General features: G+C 42.0%; 1 pseudogene; it reads right to left on the reverse strand.

The window, feature by feature from the left end:
* Positions 1 to 12,537: 12,537 nt before the first annotated feature.
* Positions 12,538 to 13,131, reverse strand: LOC132232340 (ER membrane protein complex subunit 6-like; annotated as a pseudogene).
* Between the last annotated feature and the right edge of the window lie 736 nt (positions 13,132 to 13,867).

The raw sequence follows: 13,867 nt of genomic DNA on the forward strand, positions 1-13,867 counted from the left end.
AGTTATTGTAACCAGACCTGTCTGACTCCAGATGTTAGCTTTTATCTATAATAGTGCCTTCTTGCCCTGAGAGAACAGTGGAGGAGGAGCATGTGGCACATCTCAGCTAATGATCATTAGTTAGATGTCAGGGTCTTTCAACATATACTGTCTCATTTAATTCTTATAACATAATAACCAGGTGAACTAGACATTATTGGTCCCATTTCAAAGATACAGAAATGGCAGCTCAGATAAATTGCCCAAGGTCACACAGTTCAGAGTCTGGATTTTAGCCCAGGTCATCTGGCTTCAAGAAAACCAGTGGTTAGTTATCTAAAGAAATTTCTCTGATTCCCTCTGGTCTGAATTCCCAGACTAATGTTCTCTCTTTGGCAAATGCATTTGGCTTTTTGCCCAACTGATGTCCTCCACCTGGTCTTGCTGCAGATTCTAGTCGTGTTGAGCAGCCACTTTCTTCAGTGGAGGCAGGACCTTGATCTGCCCCACAGGTTGTATCTTGATTTATATTGATTAGTCTCTGGGGGAAGCCTTGTAATATCTGCAGGTGTTAATTATTAGGAATGATGGGTGTGACTTCATTCTTGCCAGTGAGAGGTGAGGAAAAGTCTGTTGGGTGGAGGGTGTGGGGAAAGTTTTTCCTCATTGTAGGGAAGAACTCAAAGCTTCTCTCTAGTTGAATTAACCAACCCTGAACTAACTCCCCTCTGGATTTCTTGTTACATGTCTTAATAAGTTTTTTAAATGCATAAGCTATTTGGAGTTAATTCTATTGTTACTGGAGGCCAAGAGTATCCTAAAAGATACACTCCTTTTTGGATTAATCCTCAATAGCCTTTGAGGGAGGGAGGAGAGAGAAGGAGCAAGATGAGGAAGGGGGGAAGGGAGCCAGGGGCTTAAGAGCAGATGAAATGAAGGCAGCTTAAGAGTTCTCCTTGCCCTTTAAGCTGTAGGAATTGGTAAAACTTGCCCTTGTTTCAGTCCTGCTATTTTTTGAATTATAATGGTGCTTTCCCTGCCCAAGATAATCTGGGCTTTAACCCCCTAAATGCCCCAGCTGCTTACCCTGTGTTCCCGGGGGGGGGGGGATGCCTATCTCTCCAAAGGATGCCTCTTTTAAGGTTCTAAACATTGACACTAGTTGATCTGGGAGTGATCTTTGAATATTTTATTTATTTTTTAATCCTCACATGAGAATATATTTTTATTGATTTGAGAGAGAGAGAGAGAGAGAGAGAGAGAGAGAGAGAGAGAGAGAGAGAGATTGGTTGCCTCCCATATGCTCCCCAAATAGAACTCGAACCTGCAACCTGGGTATATGCTCTGACCAGGAATCTAACCCGCCACCTTTTGGTATATGAAATGACACTCCAACCAACTGAGATACCTGGCCAGGGTTATCTTTAATTCCTTTGAAAAGCACATTCTGTAGGGAGCTATACAGAATGCTCTCCATTCAGCAGTACAAGAATTGATAAACTCTCACTGTGTTTCCTTATGGCCACTGATGACACAAGTTGCACACAGCATCACAGAGGGATTCAGCACTGTACATTCTGATCCTGCTGTCTGGGAAAATGGCTCAGGTTTTTAAGGGCTGGGCCTCAACCCCTTGGACAATGAACTAGGATGATTTGTATCTGTTTTAGATGAGGAAGCAAAGGCTCAATCTGTGCTGACCTCCTTGTTGAAAGTCAGGAGGAAGCCCAAAGTGTCCACATGGTGATGGATTAGCTGTATTCTTCAGTGACCTCTTTCTGGGAGATATGGGGGATGTTCTCACAGAGCTAATATCTGCTGAAATTTCCAAAGTTTCAGAAAGTTTACTCTTTGGGCCCATTGACTATTTAGAAGGTAAAGAAAGACAACAAACCAGTTTACGGGCCCCTAAATTGATGGGGGTGGTCTGGGGAACTCTTACCTTCTCTTTGAGACTCAGCTATCAGCTTCCATGAGCCCTCTGTGTCAGCACTATGAACTATCTTTTATATTCACAGCAACTCTGTAGAGACATATGTGGGATGTATTGCACTGATAAACTTAGTTCGTCACCTTTCTCTGCATCCATGCCTTCTGCCATGTAACCTTGCTGCCCCGTCCCACCCGGATTCTGGGCACCACCACAAGGCAGAAGCAGTGTCTCGATTCTGAGCCTAGACCTCAAAATGTTCTGCATGTTTCACTTTTATGGTGCTTCTCTTTGAACTGCTGCCATCACCATAAAAAAAAAAATGCCTGGACCAGTGACTGGTTATAGGAAGTAGATACAAAGGATATGGAATAGGGCACATCCAACTGAGGCCAGCACAAGCCAACCAAAAGTTGACCAACCTCAGACATGTGAATCAATCCAGGTGAGAAGGCAGAGCCATCTGGTCAACCCCTAGTGGTCCTCAGCTGTGTGAGCAATAAACCCTTACAGTTGAATGCCACTAAGCTTTTGGTTTTTATTGCATTGCATTACTGAGAAACGTCAGCAGTTATCACATTGTTTAGAAACAGTTTTAGTTTGTTACCTCTGGAAAACTATAACTCTTTGCAGGCATGGAGATAACAAAACCAATAATGATGATGCTAATGATGGTGATGATGATGATGATGATAAAGTTGTTGATGATGGTGATGCTGATGTGATGATGCTGATGGTGATGATGATGATATATTATACATACCACTCTAAGTTATTTATCATAATCATTATGACAGCCCCATAAAATGGAAATGGTTAATGTCTCCACTTCACAAGCATGGGCACTAAGGCTTCAGTTGAAGAGCAGTGAGCCCAAGGTCACAGCACTAGCACACATCGCATAGCCTTGAGCACCAAGCACAGCGGTAAGCATAGAGTCAATGCTCAATGTCTGTTGGCTGAACGAGTAGCTATGCTTCAAATTGTGTTCAGTTGAATAAGCCTGAAGCAGATTAAAGTAAAATAGTACATCTGCCTTAAGTGAACATAAATGAGAAGAATAACTTTTCCTGCTTCTTCAATCTTTAGCTTATGTAGCCTCTTTGTGCAGTGGACCCTAAATACCTAACATTTATCCATTTTGCTTCATTCCTTGGTAATACATTAACACTAACCATTGGATTCGTGTTACAAACAAGAAAACATGCCCTGTTGTGTGTGTGTTAACAACACTATAAATCAAGTTTGCCTTATTTTGAAATCTAATTCAATTACAGAGAAACTATACCATGCAGGCGATTAAACTGTAAATTGCCAGTGTCCTCTGGGTGATTAGATTACTAAATATGTTCCCTTCCATAACTTACCTCTGTCCGTATTGTATATGGTCTATGCCTGCTCAAGGATGGGAGCGTTTTACCTGACATGCACCACATTGAAGGATATTTATGGTACTTCTCAGATTTAGAATATCTTCTTCAAGGGGATACCAATGCATCATGCAAACTCTTAAGACTTATTACACTTCTCTAAGTGGAAAGGCCCACTTGAAGGATCTCTCTTTTTTTCTTACAAGTGCTCAGCTATTGGAACACAGAATTATGAAATGTGACCTTTCTTGTTGTCCACAAAAATAATCTTCGGCTGTCTCTTCTAAGTCAGGGCATGAAGGCTAAAGGCCTTGCCTTCTCAATGATGAGTTTCTCAGGAAAGCAGGTGATGTGGAGGTTGAGAGTCTTTGAGACGCCTGTGCCTGCATGAGAAATTTCAGCTGCGGGTAGGAATACTGGTTGCCAGGCTTCCTTTCACTGGCCCAAGGCAAAAAGCAGAGAAAGGGGGTTTGATTTCATTCACTGACTCACTGTTTCTTTACAAATATTTATTGAGTGGTGCAATATGCCCAGACCTCTTAAGAACTGTAACAACATAGTTATGTTTGTCTAGTTCTTCACGGCTTATAAAGCATCTTTCGAATAATTCTCTCATTTGCTCCTCATAAAAATCTTATGAAGTAGGCAGGGTAGGAATAATCATGGTATTTTTGAATTGCCAATGATAATGTTGGGCATGAATTGAGCAATTATTATATGCCAGGGATGACATTAAATGCTTCACAAATGAATCCTTTGACGTGAGTGATATATATATATTCTTGTTTGGCTATATATATATATATATATATATATATATATATATATATATATATGACTCTATTTTCTTGTTTGGCCATATATATATATATGACTCAAGGAAGCTTGAGTGACTTGCCTAAGATAATACTACTTCTAAGTGGCAGATCCTGGATTCACACCTGAGTTCTCTGACACCAGAAGTCCATGTCCTAAATCACATAGAAGCCTGCCTCCCAGCACTGGAGCTTGGATTTGATGTCTTCCTATATGGCTCTTTCCTTAACAATGGAATCCTCTAAGGCAGTGGTCGGCAAACTGCGGCTCGGCAAACTGCGGCTCATGAGCCACATGCGGCTCTTTGGCCCCTTGAGTGTGGCTCTTCCACAAAATACCGGCTCTTCCACAAAATACCAACTTCTGCACATGGGCCACGAAGTTTCAGTCGCACTGTATGTGTGTGCCTGCACGTGGTATTTTGTGGAAGACCCACACTCAAGGGGCCAAAGAGCCACATGTGGCTCGAGAGCCGCGGTTTGCTGACCACGGCTCTAAGGGATTTATCCTGACACATGGAGCTGAACTGGCAGTGGAAAACTCTTAACTCCTCCCTCAGATTTTACCTCTATTTTCTTGTTTGGCCATTAGAAATTTCTAAGGGTAGTATTCTCTCAGAGAAGGTCAGAGAGTCCAGTAAAGGAACCCAATTTCTTGGGATTTTTGTGAATCTAGCAGGAAGGCAGAAATTCAAAATAATAACAATAATTTAAAATATCTCTTAATTGCTTAATGTGTTTGTTTTCAAAAGGAATTCTTGGGTGAACCAGACTCTGGTTATACTACCGGTTATCTGTGCATATCCACTTCTGCTTGAATAGCTCCACAAGGCGATCTTTCCAATAGTTTGAAGGTTTTTGCTAACTACTCAGAATAACTCTTCATGTTTGCAAAGAGATTTACTACTTAGAGAACCTCCTACAATCAGTATTTTATTTGATCCTCCCAAACATTATGTTCAGGAATAGGATATTTTTACCTATTTAAAGTGTACAACTCAATAGGTTTAAATATATCCACACGGTTGGACAAGCATCACCTTAATTAATTTTAGAAATCTTTTATTACCAGTAACCCTCCCCCCCACCCATTAAGCAGTCACTGCTCCCAGCCCTGGGAATCACTAATCTACTTTCTGACTCTAGAGAGTTGCCTATTCTGGATATTTCATATGAATAAAATGGGTGGCTTTCACTTCACATAATGTTTTCAAGACTTCCATGTTGTAACATATTTCAGCACTTCATTGCTTTTTATTATTGAAAAATAATCGATTGTACGCATATACCACATTTTATTCATTTATCAGTTGATATACATTTAGATTGCATCCATTTTTTTGGCTCTTAAGAATTATGCTGCTATAAATATTTGTGTACAAATTTTTATAAACATATGCTTTTATTTCTCTTGGGAGTGAAATTGCTAGATCATATGGCAAATACACACACACAGATATATATATATATTTTTTTTTTTTTGTTTAACAATTTCAAGAATTGCCAAACTCTGTTTTCTAAAGTGGCTGCCCCACTATATGTAAATTGCCATTCCCTCTAACAGTGAATGGGGTTCCATTTTTTCCACATCTTTGCCAACATTTGTTAGGATTTTTAAACATTTTATCTATCCCAGTGGGTGTGAAGTAGTATCCTATTGTGGTTTTGATTTGCATTTCTGAATGACTAATGCTTTTTAATATATTTTTATGTGCTTACTGCTCATTTGTATATCTTCTTTGAAGAAATGCTTATTAGTTTCTTTGTCGGTTTTTAAAGTGGGTTATTTATGTTTTGAATATTGAGTTGTGAGAGTTTTTTTTATATGTTTTGGATACCAGTCCTTTATCAGTTTATGATTTTCCAATATGTTACCATTCTGTGGGTGTCTTTTAACTTTCATGATGGTATGATGTCCAGCACAAATTTTTAAATTTCTATGAATTTTAGTTTATGTATTTTTCTTTTGTAGCTTGTGCTTTTACTATCACATATAATAAGGCTTTGCCGAACCTGAGATTATGAAGCTTTACTCCTGCATTTTCCTCTAAGTGGTTTGTGTAGTTTGGGCTCCTATATTTACATCAATGATCTATTTTGAGTGAATTTTTATGATTGGTGAAAGGAGGTCTCACTTACTCTTTTGCACCCACATATCCAGTTGCTTTAACATCATTTGTTGAAAAGACTATTTTCCCCAGTGAATGCTGTTGACACTCTTGTCAAAAACAATTGATCATAAACATGAGGATTCATTTATGGATTCTCAACTATATTCCATCGATCTCTGTATGTCTATCCTTATGCCAGTACACACTGTCTTAATTACTGTAACTTTGTAGAAAATTTGAAATTGGGGTTGTTTGTTCTTTATTTTCAAGATTGCTTTGGCTATTCTGGGTTCTTTTATTTATCTATGAATTTTAGAATCAGCTTGTCAATTTCTGAAATGAAAAAGGCAGCTGGAAGTTTGACAGGGATTGTGTTGAATCTATAGGTCAATGTGGAGGGTATTTTTGACTCAACAGTACTCACTTCCAATCCATGACTGTGGAATATCTTTTCATTTATTTAGTTCTTTTCAAATTTTTTTCAAGTGTTTTGTACATCTCAGTGTAAACATTTTGCACTTCTATTAAGTGTTTTTCTAAGTATTTTATTCTTTTTGATTCTTTGTAAATGGACATATTTCTTAATTTAATTCTCAAGTTGTTCATTGCTAGTGTAAAGAAATATGATTGGTTTTTTAATATTTATCTCATGTCATGCAGCCTTGCTGAACTTGCTTATTAGTTCTAATAGTTTAATATTATAATCATTATTATTGATTCCCCAGGCTTTTCTATGTACAAGATCTTGTCATTTGAAAATAGAGATAGTTCTACTTCTTGCTTTTCCATCTGAATGCCTCTATTTTTCTTGCCTAATTGCTTTGGCTAGAACCTGCAGTTCATGTTAAATAATATATGTATATTATTGATTTTAGAGAAGGTAGAGGGAGAGAGAGAAACATCAAGGATGAGAGAGAATCATTGATTGGCTGCTTCCTACATGCCTCCTATCGGGCATGGGCCCTGACTGGGAATTGAACCCTGGCCTCCTGGTTCATAGGTTGACGCTCTCAACTATTGAACCACACTGTCTGGGCAGCTGTATTTTGTAGATTCCTTTATCAGTGTGAGGACATTTCCTTCTTTTCCTAGAGTGTTGACAATTTTAATCATGAATAGTTGTTGAGTTTTGCCAAATGTTTTTTCCTGCATTATTGAGATGATCATGTCATTTTTGTTCTTTATCCTACTATCTGCCCACTCTTAATTGTTATGCCCTTGATTGTCTCATCTGTCCTGGCCCTGCCCATGAGACCTTTTCAAAGGACCTGCAGCTGGAACATCCATACACTAAACTATGGGGAGCCGGCACAGCCATGGCATACTCAGCCCCAGGGCGCCTTATGTGCCATGCCAGCTCAGCCTGGTTCAGTGACCCTGAGTGGGGGAGGTGAAAGGATTGAGAAAAGACAGACAAGAGAATAATAGCTGGGTCTCGGTGGGACGCTGCCTCCCTGATGAGGAGACAGCGCCAGCGCCCACAAGCCCTGTCTTTATTTTATAGCAGATGCCACGAGGCAAAGTAGGGGCGTGATCAAGTTGTTTACAGCATTCTTGTGAGTTTCAACCTTACTCAACTACATGCACCTGAACTCTAGCACAAGGCACGTGGGGCCACGTGTTTGGACCATAGGTTCAAGCTTACAACCATAGCTGTTGGCTATAATTGTGCTGGGAGGGCCCTGCCCTCCAGCTGGGACTTGCACTTGGCAATGAGAGGACCCTGTCCTTTCATTAGTCCAAGGCTTGAACCTGGCCAAAACACTGTAGCTGCGCCCCATACTAAACAAGTCCCAAACAGAAGATCAAGTGCAAGGTTTGCTGCTTTTAAATACAGAATGACAAATACAGATATGACTTCATGGTTTTGTTTTTGTTTTTTTTTGTTTTTTGGTTTGTTTTTTTTTTGTGTGGCAGGGAGACACCTAGGAGGTCTTGAATATATATATCTTGTCTTTTTTCTGCATGGGTTGGGGTCTAAACAGAAGCTCAGCTTGGTGGAATTACAAACCTGAGGGTATGGGGCTTTGTTAGCCAAGAGCTCTCATAGAACCAGGGTGCTCTACTGACATTCTGTCTTTTCCACAGTTACATTGTATAATATAACCAAGTCCTATAAAATTAAAATCAAGATTGAAATAGGGTTTGTTAATTACAGTATTTAACTGTTGTCGTTATTGTTTCCTTGGAGATTAATGAGGTGAATTATTGTAACATAATTAAGCTACAGTGTAGCTAATCTCTTACAAACTCTTGCAATTCACTGTTGTTCCAGTATCGTTTGAAGGTTAATTTTACTTTGCTGGTATAGACTTGGCAATGCGCTATCTATTGAAATATGTTTTAAATTATATTTGAAAGTCATTAGTCAAGGACTCTGCTGGGCTGTTCTGCACACGCTTGCCATGGAGAAATCCAGATACAATTAGACTCATTACAGTCATCCATCCCAATGCCCAGGTGCCCCCAGGGCATTGAGGGGAATCACTGACAGATGGTACACACGAACTGCTTTGGGCCTCAATCTGGTTCCAGCCAGGATCCTTTGTTAGTGGAATATTTGGGGAAAGTCCCCACCGTGGCATTAGGTATGGGGGCCAGCATCCAAAGTGGACTCTTAAGTGACCTGACCGCAGATGTGGACTTTCTCAAACACACCTAGGTCTTAGATCTTTCGCACCTTAAGGCTCATGGATACCTTTCATGCTTAGAATATCCCTTATCTGGCTTAGGACTCATCATTCATCAGGTCTCAGCTTAAATATCACTCCATCCGAAGAGTCTTCCAGGATCCACCTCCCCTTCCACCCCGTATCAGCTCTCCTGTTATCAGATCTCATTTTGCCCCGGGTTTTCCTGTGTGGAACTTATCACCTTGTGCAATTGCACATCTTTGATTACCTGTTTGTTTCCCTCCTCATGATATAGAGGATCTGTTTGCTCACTACCCTCTTCACAAGCTCTTGGCACACAGAAAACCCTCAGGTGTGGTGGTGGAACGAACAACTTGCTAATCTCCGACAGCCTAACTCAGTGGTTGGCAAACTGCGGCCCCTTGAGTGTGGCTCTTCCACAAAATACCGTGTGCAGGCGCGCACATACAGTGAGTTTGAAACTTCATGGCCACACTCAAGGGGCCAAAGAGCCGCATGTGGCTCGTGAGCCGCAGTTTGCCGACCACTGGAATAACTGGCAAGAGAGCCAGCCTCAGCTTTGCAACTCTTCTTTTCACTCTAGTTTCATCCATGCTGAAGGTCTGGACACTCCTCACCTCACCCTTCCTCCTGCCTCAATTCACTCATCTGCCATGTGGAGAAGCACACGGGATCTTCCTCAGAGGGTATGTCTTGAGACAGCAGTGACCATCACAAGGCAGATAGTCATCAAGGGCCATTTTCTCATTTGTCTGCTGTATGAGGGACTTGGCCTGGTGGTGTCTGAGGCCTGACTTCTAAGGTCCTCAATCTGAGATGGAACAGGTGGCTGACAGCTATGGAATAGATAATGGGAATGGTAGCCATGGACTTCTCAAATCAGAAGTTTGGCACCAGACTTGGCCTTGCTCTTTTGGTTTCTCTAAGACAGTGGTTCTGAACCTTCCTAATGCTGCGACCCTTTAATATAGTTCCTCATGTTGTGGTGACCCCCAATTTCATTGTTACAAATTGAACATAATTAAAGCATAGTGATTAATCACAAAAACAATATGTAATTATATATGTGTTTTCTGATGGTCTTATATGCGAAAGGGTCGTTCAACTCCCAAAGGGCTCGCGACCCACAGGTTGAGAACTGCTGCTTTAAGGCAAAGCAGGTCCTATAGGGGTACCTATCTAAAGAACGCAAAACAAGTAATATATTTCACAATGTCTTCCATTTTTTAAAGTGACTGCTGCTTACAAAAGCATTTTGGAGGAGACTATGCTGGTTGTAAGCAGGCCAGAGCAATTCCTTGTTTTGTTAACTCCCTTGTCTAAGATATCTTAAGGTAAATTCCCATCATTAGGTACCCTCATCCTCCCATAACCACATCAAAATTACAACTTAACTACAGAACAACCATCACTCAGAACCATCTGAAATCTAGCAGAATGGAAATTCTACAAGAAGGGATTTAAAGAAGAAGCTACATCAAGACTGGTAGGAGGGGCAGAGACTCAAAACAGGCTGGTTCCACATCCACCTGTGTTGACTAAAAACCAGGAGGAATATTTCCTATGGAGGTCCTGCCTGAGGAGCTAGGGGTCCCAGCCCCACATCAGGCCCCCCATCCCAATTTCAGGGCCAGGAGGAGAAGTCCTCATAACTTCTGGCTGTAAAAACAAGGAGGGATTGTGACTGAATGAGACAGAGGTTGCTGGAGTCCCAGGCAGTTCCTCTTAAAGGACCTGCACATAGGTTTACTCAGATTCACTCTCTCTGAGCTCCAGCACCAGGCAGCAGCTCAAAAAGGACCAGGGGTATATGGGAGGGACTGAATTGTCTGGCTTTAGGGCAAGGGCTGGGAAGGGGGCAGCTTTCTCCAAGACAAAAGTGGTGGCAGAGGCCATAGTTCCTTTTCTGGACTCTCCCCACTACTTCCCCAGAGCCAGCAGGTAGCACCATATCTGAGTCTCCATCAACCAGGCTCACACTATTTGCCCTGCCCTAGTGATTCTGTGAGACCCCACCCCACCCAGCCTGCAGGCCCACCCAAGCTGTTTCCAGTGGCTTTTCCATGCAAATGACTTGTCTTGGCTCATGCTTCAGACTTTCCTAAAAGCTCTCAAACAAGCAGCATCTGGCTTCAACATACCCTGTATCTCATAGTAAGTGGCCCAGGCCTGGCACTAGCAGTAGCTGGCCTTGATTTGCAGCTTGGCCTTACTTGGGCACCTCCAAACTCAGCATAAATAGCAGCCATCTCCAGATCACTTTGTAGTCATGCTGGATGGCCCTGGACAGAACATTGCTGGTGGCTGACCTTGGCCTGCACCTTTAGGGAGGCCCCATAACCAGGCACCTGATTTACAGCTTCAGATTAAAGCACCACCCAAATACCTCCACAAGTGACACACTCAATAGGCAGGCAGTAGGTCCCAGAGGAGGCCTGCAGAAGTAAGTCCTTCTTTGTGGGGTGGGCCCTGTACAGCTCATCCTCCACATGGTCAATGTTTGGAGGTTGTTGGGCATAGCCTGTCCTTGTAACCAAGGGGTAAATCCCTTCTATTGATGTGCCAACAGCAACCAAGTCTCAACTACAACAGGAGGGTGTGCACAACCCACATGTCACCCAATGCCCAGCTTGGGTGATCTGGTAGGCTGTGCCTCTGGATCCTACAGAACACCTATTATATTAGGCCACTCTATCAAGCCTGGGAGATGTAGCAGTTCTACCTAATACAAAGAAACAAACACTGGAATGGTGCCAAAATGCAGAGACAAAAAAAAAATGTCCCAAATGAGAGAATAGAACAAAACTCCAAAAAGAACTAAACAAAATATAGACAAGTAATGTAATTGATGCAAAATTCAAAACACTAGTTATAAGGATGCTCAATGAACTTAGTAAGAACTTCAACAGCATAGAAAAAGGACACGGAAACCATAAGAAATAACCAGTCAGAAATGATTGATACAGTAACTGAAGAAAAATTTGCAGGAAATCAACAGTACAATTGATTAAGGTGAGAATCAAATCAGTGGTTTGGAGATAATAAAGCAAAAAACACCCAATCATAACAGCAAAAAGAAAAAATAATCCCCCTAAGTGAGGATAATGTAGGAAGCATCTGGGACAACTTGAAGCATACCAACATTTGCACCATGGGGTTGTGGAAAGAAAAGAGAGAGAACAAGAAATTAAAAAGCTACTTGAAAAAAAAAAATAATGATGGGAAAATTCCCTAACCTGGTGAAGAGAATAGACTTGCAAGTCCAGGAAACGCAGAGAGTACCAAACAGGATGAACACAAAGAAGGACACACCAAGGCATGTCATAATTAAAATGCCAAAGGTTAAAGACAAAGAGAAACTCTTAAAAGCAGCAAGAGAAAAGCACTTAGTTATCTGCAAGGGAGCACCCATAAAACTGTCATCTGATTTCTCAGCAGAAAACAGAAACTTTGGAATACATTATTAAAAGCCAGGAAATAAACCACTGAAAAGGATTTTTTTTTTTTTTTTTTTTTTTTTGTCTCACGCTTCATTTAATCTGAAGAGTATTACAGGCTCTCCGTCCTCTGGTATAAGTTCTAACGTTACAGAACAAGCAGTGAATTCAACCATTTAAAAACTAAGTAAGTCTACACGTTGTTACTGTCTGGTTTCCTAAAACAGTCACCCGCCCCATTTCAGTAGACGTGCACCATGCCATGCAGTGGTTCTCAACCTGTGGGTGGCGATCATCGGAAAACACATATAGCATATCAGATATTTACATTATGATTCATAACAGTAGCAAAATTACAGTTATGAAGTAGCAACGAAAATAATTTTACGGTTGGGGGTCACCGCAACATGAGGAACTGTATCAAAGGGTCGCGGCAATAGGAAGGTTGAGAACCACTGCGAGGAACGTCCAGAACAGGACGTAGGTGAAGAGGCCTCCCGTGAAGAGAGGTCTTCAGGACTTAAAGTATCTGTTCCACCTCCTGCCCGCCTTGAGGATGAGGAGCAGGGAGAGCAGGATGGAGGCGAGCAGGTAGAGGCCGGTGAGGCCGAGGATGCCGGCCATGGCCCCCGCGCCAACACCGAGGTCCAGGACCGCGGTGTTGCCTCGCAAGGCTGCCTCACTGATGAACGGCGGCCCTTCCCGCTTGGCCACCACCAGGGCCATCGCAGCCCGGGCGCTCGGCCTCTGTTTTCCCGTGGAGCTGGAACAGGGTCGCAGTCCCCTGGCGTCCACAGTTGGTGGTGCAGACCCCCGCAGCGCCACCTTGCCCCAGAGCCTGCTGGGAGGGCCCAGGCTGCGCACACATCAAGACCGAGCTCCCGCCCCCTAGCGCATGCGCCGCGGGGCGTCCTGAACAGGATTCTTGATAACTGATCCTCACACAGGGCCTGCAATTAGCGACCTTTACTGTCAGCCAGACTAGAAAACCTCTAGATGCACAGGCATTGAATCATTTACGTGGAAGGGTCTTGCTGCAGTAGTGAGGAACAATTAACCATACAACATGGTATAACATTATTTGGCCATGTACCATCACAGGGAACTGCTCTGTTTATTTCAATCAAATCTTAAAAAGGACCCCAAAGAATCAAACTCTTTCCAAGCAACATAACAGTATCCAAAAAGGGCAAATAGTATTTGTAAAAAAGGAAATGGATAGTGAACAACACATGGGTTTTAAATAAAGACAGGATCAGTAGTAGAGTGCTGATCTACCCTTTGCCCTCGGGCTTTAATATGGCACTGTTTTTCTGATTATTGTTGAAAATGTTACCTTAAAAGATAATTGATCTTGATTTCTGAGGGGTTTTTTTGGGTGCCACGTTAAGTTGTATACCCAGTGCCTCACTCACCTCACCCATATTTGGGCAAATATCAAAACCTGAGGGCTGTGAGTAATAAGAAAAACACACCTCTCACAAGCTCCCGCCTTTCAATTCCTAGCTATAATTTACCCAGGAGAAATGAAAGTACTTGTATGAAGATAGGAACACTTGAAATATCCGTGG

Source organism: Myotis daubentonii, chromosome 4 (assembly GCF_963259705.1).
Source record: "Myotis daubentonii chromosome 4, mMyoDau2.1, whole genome shotgun sequence".
NCBI lineage: Eukaryota > Metazoa > Chordata > Mammalia > Chiroptera > Vespertilionidae > Myotis > Myotis daubentonii.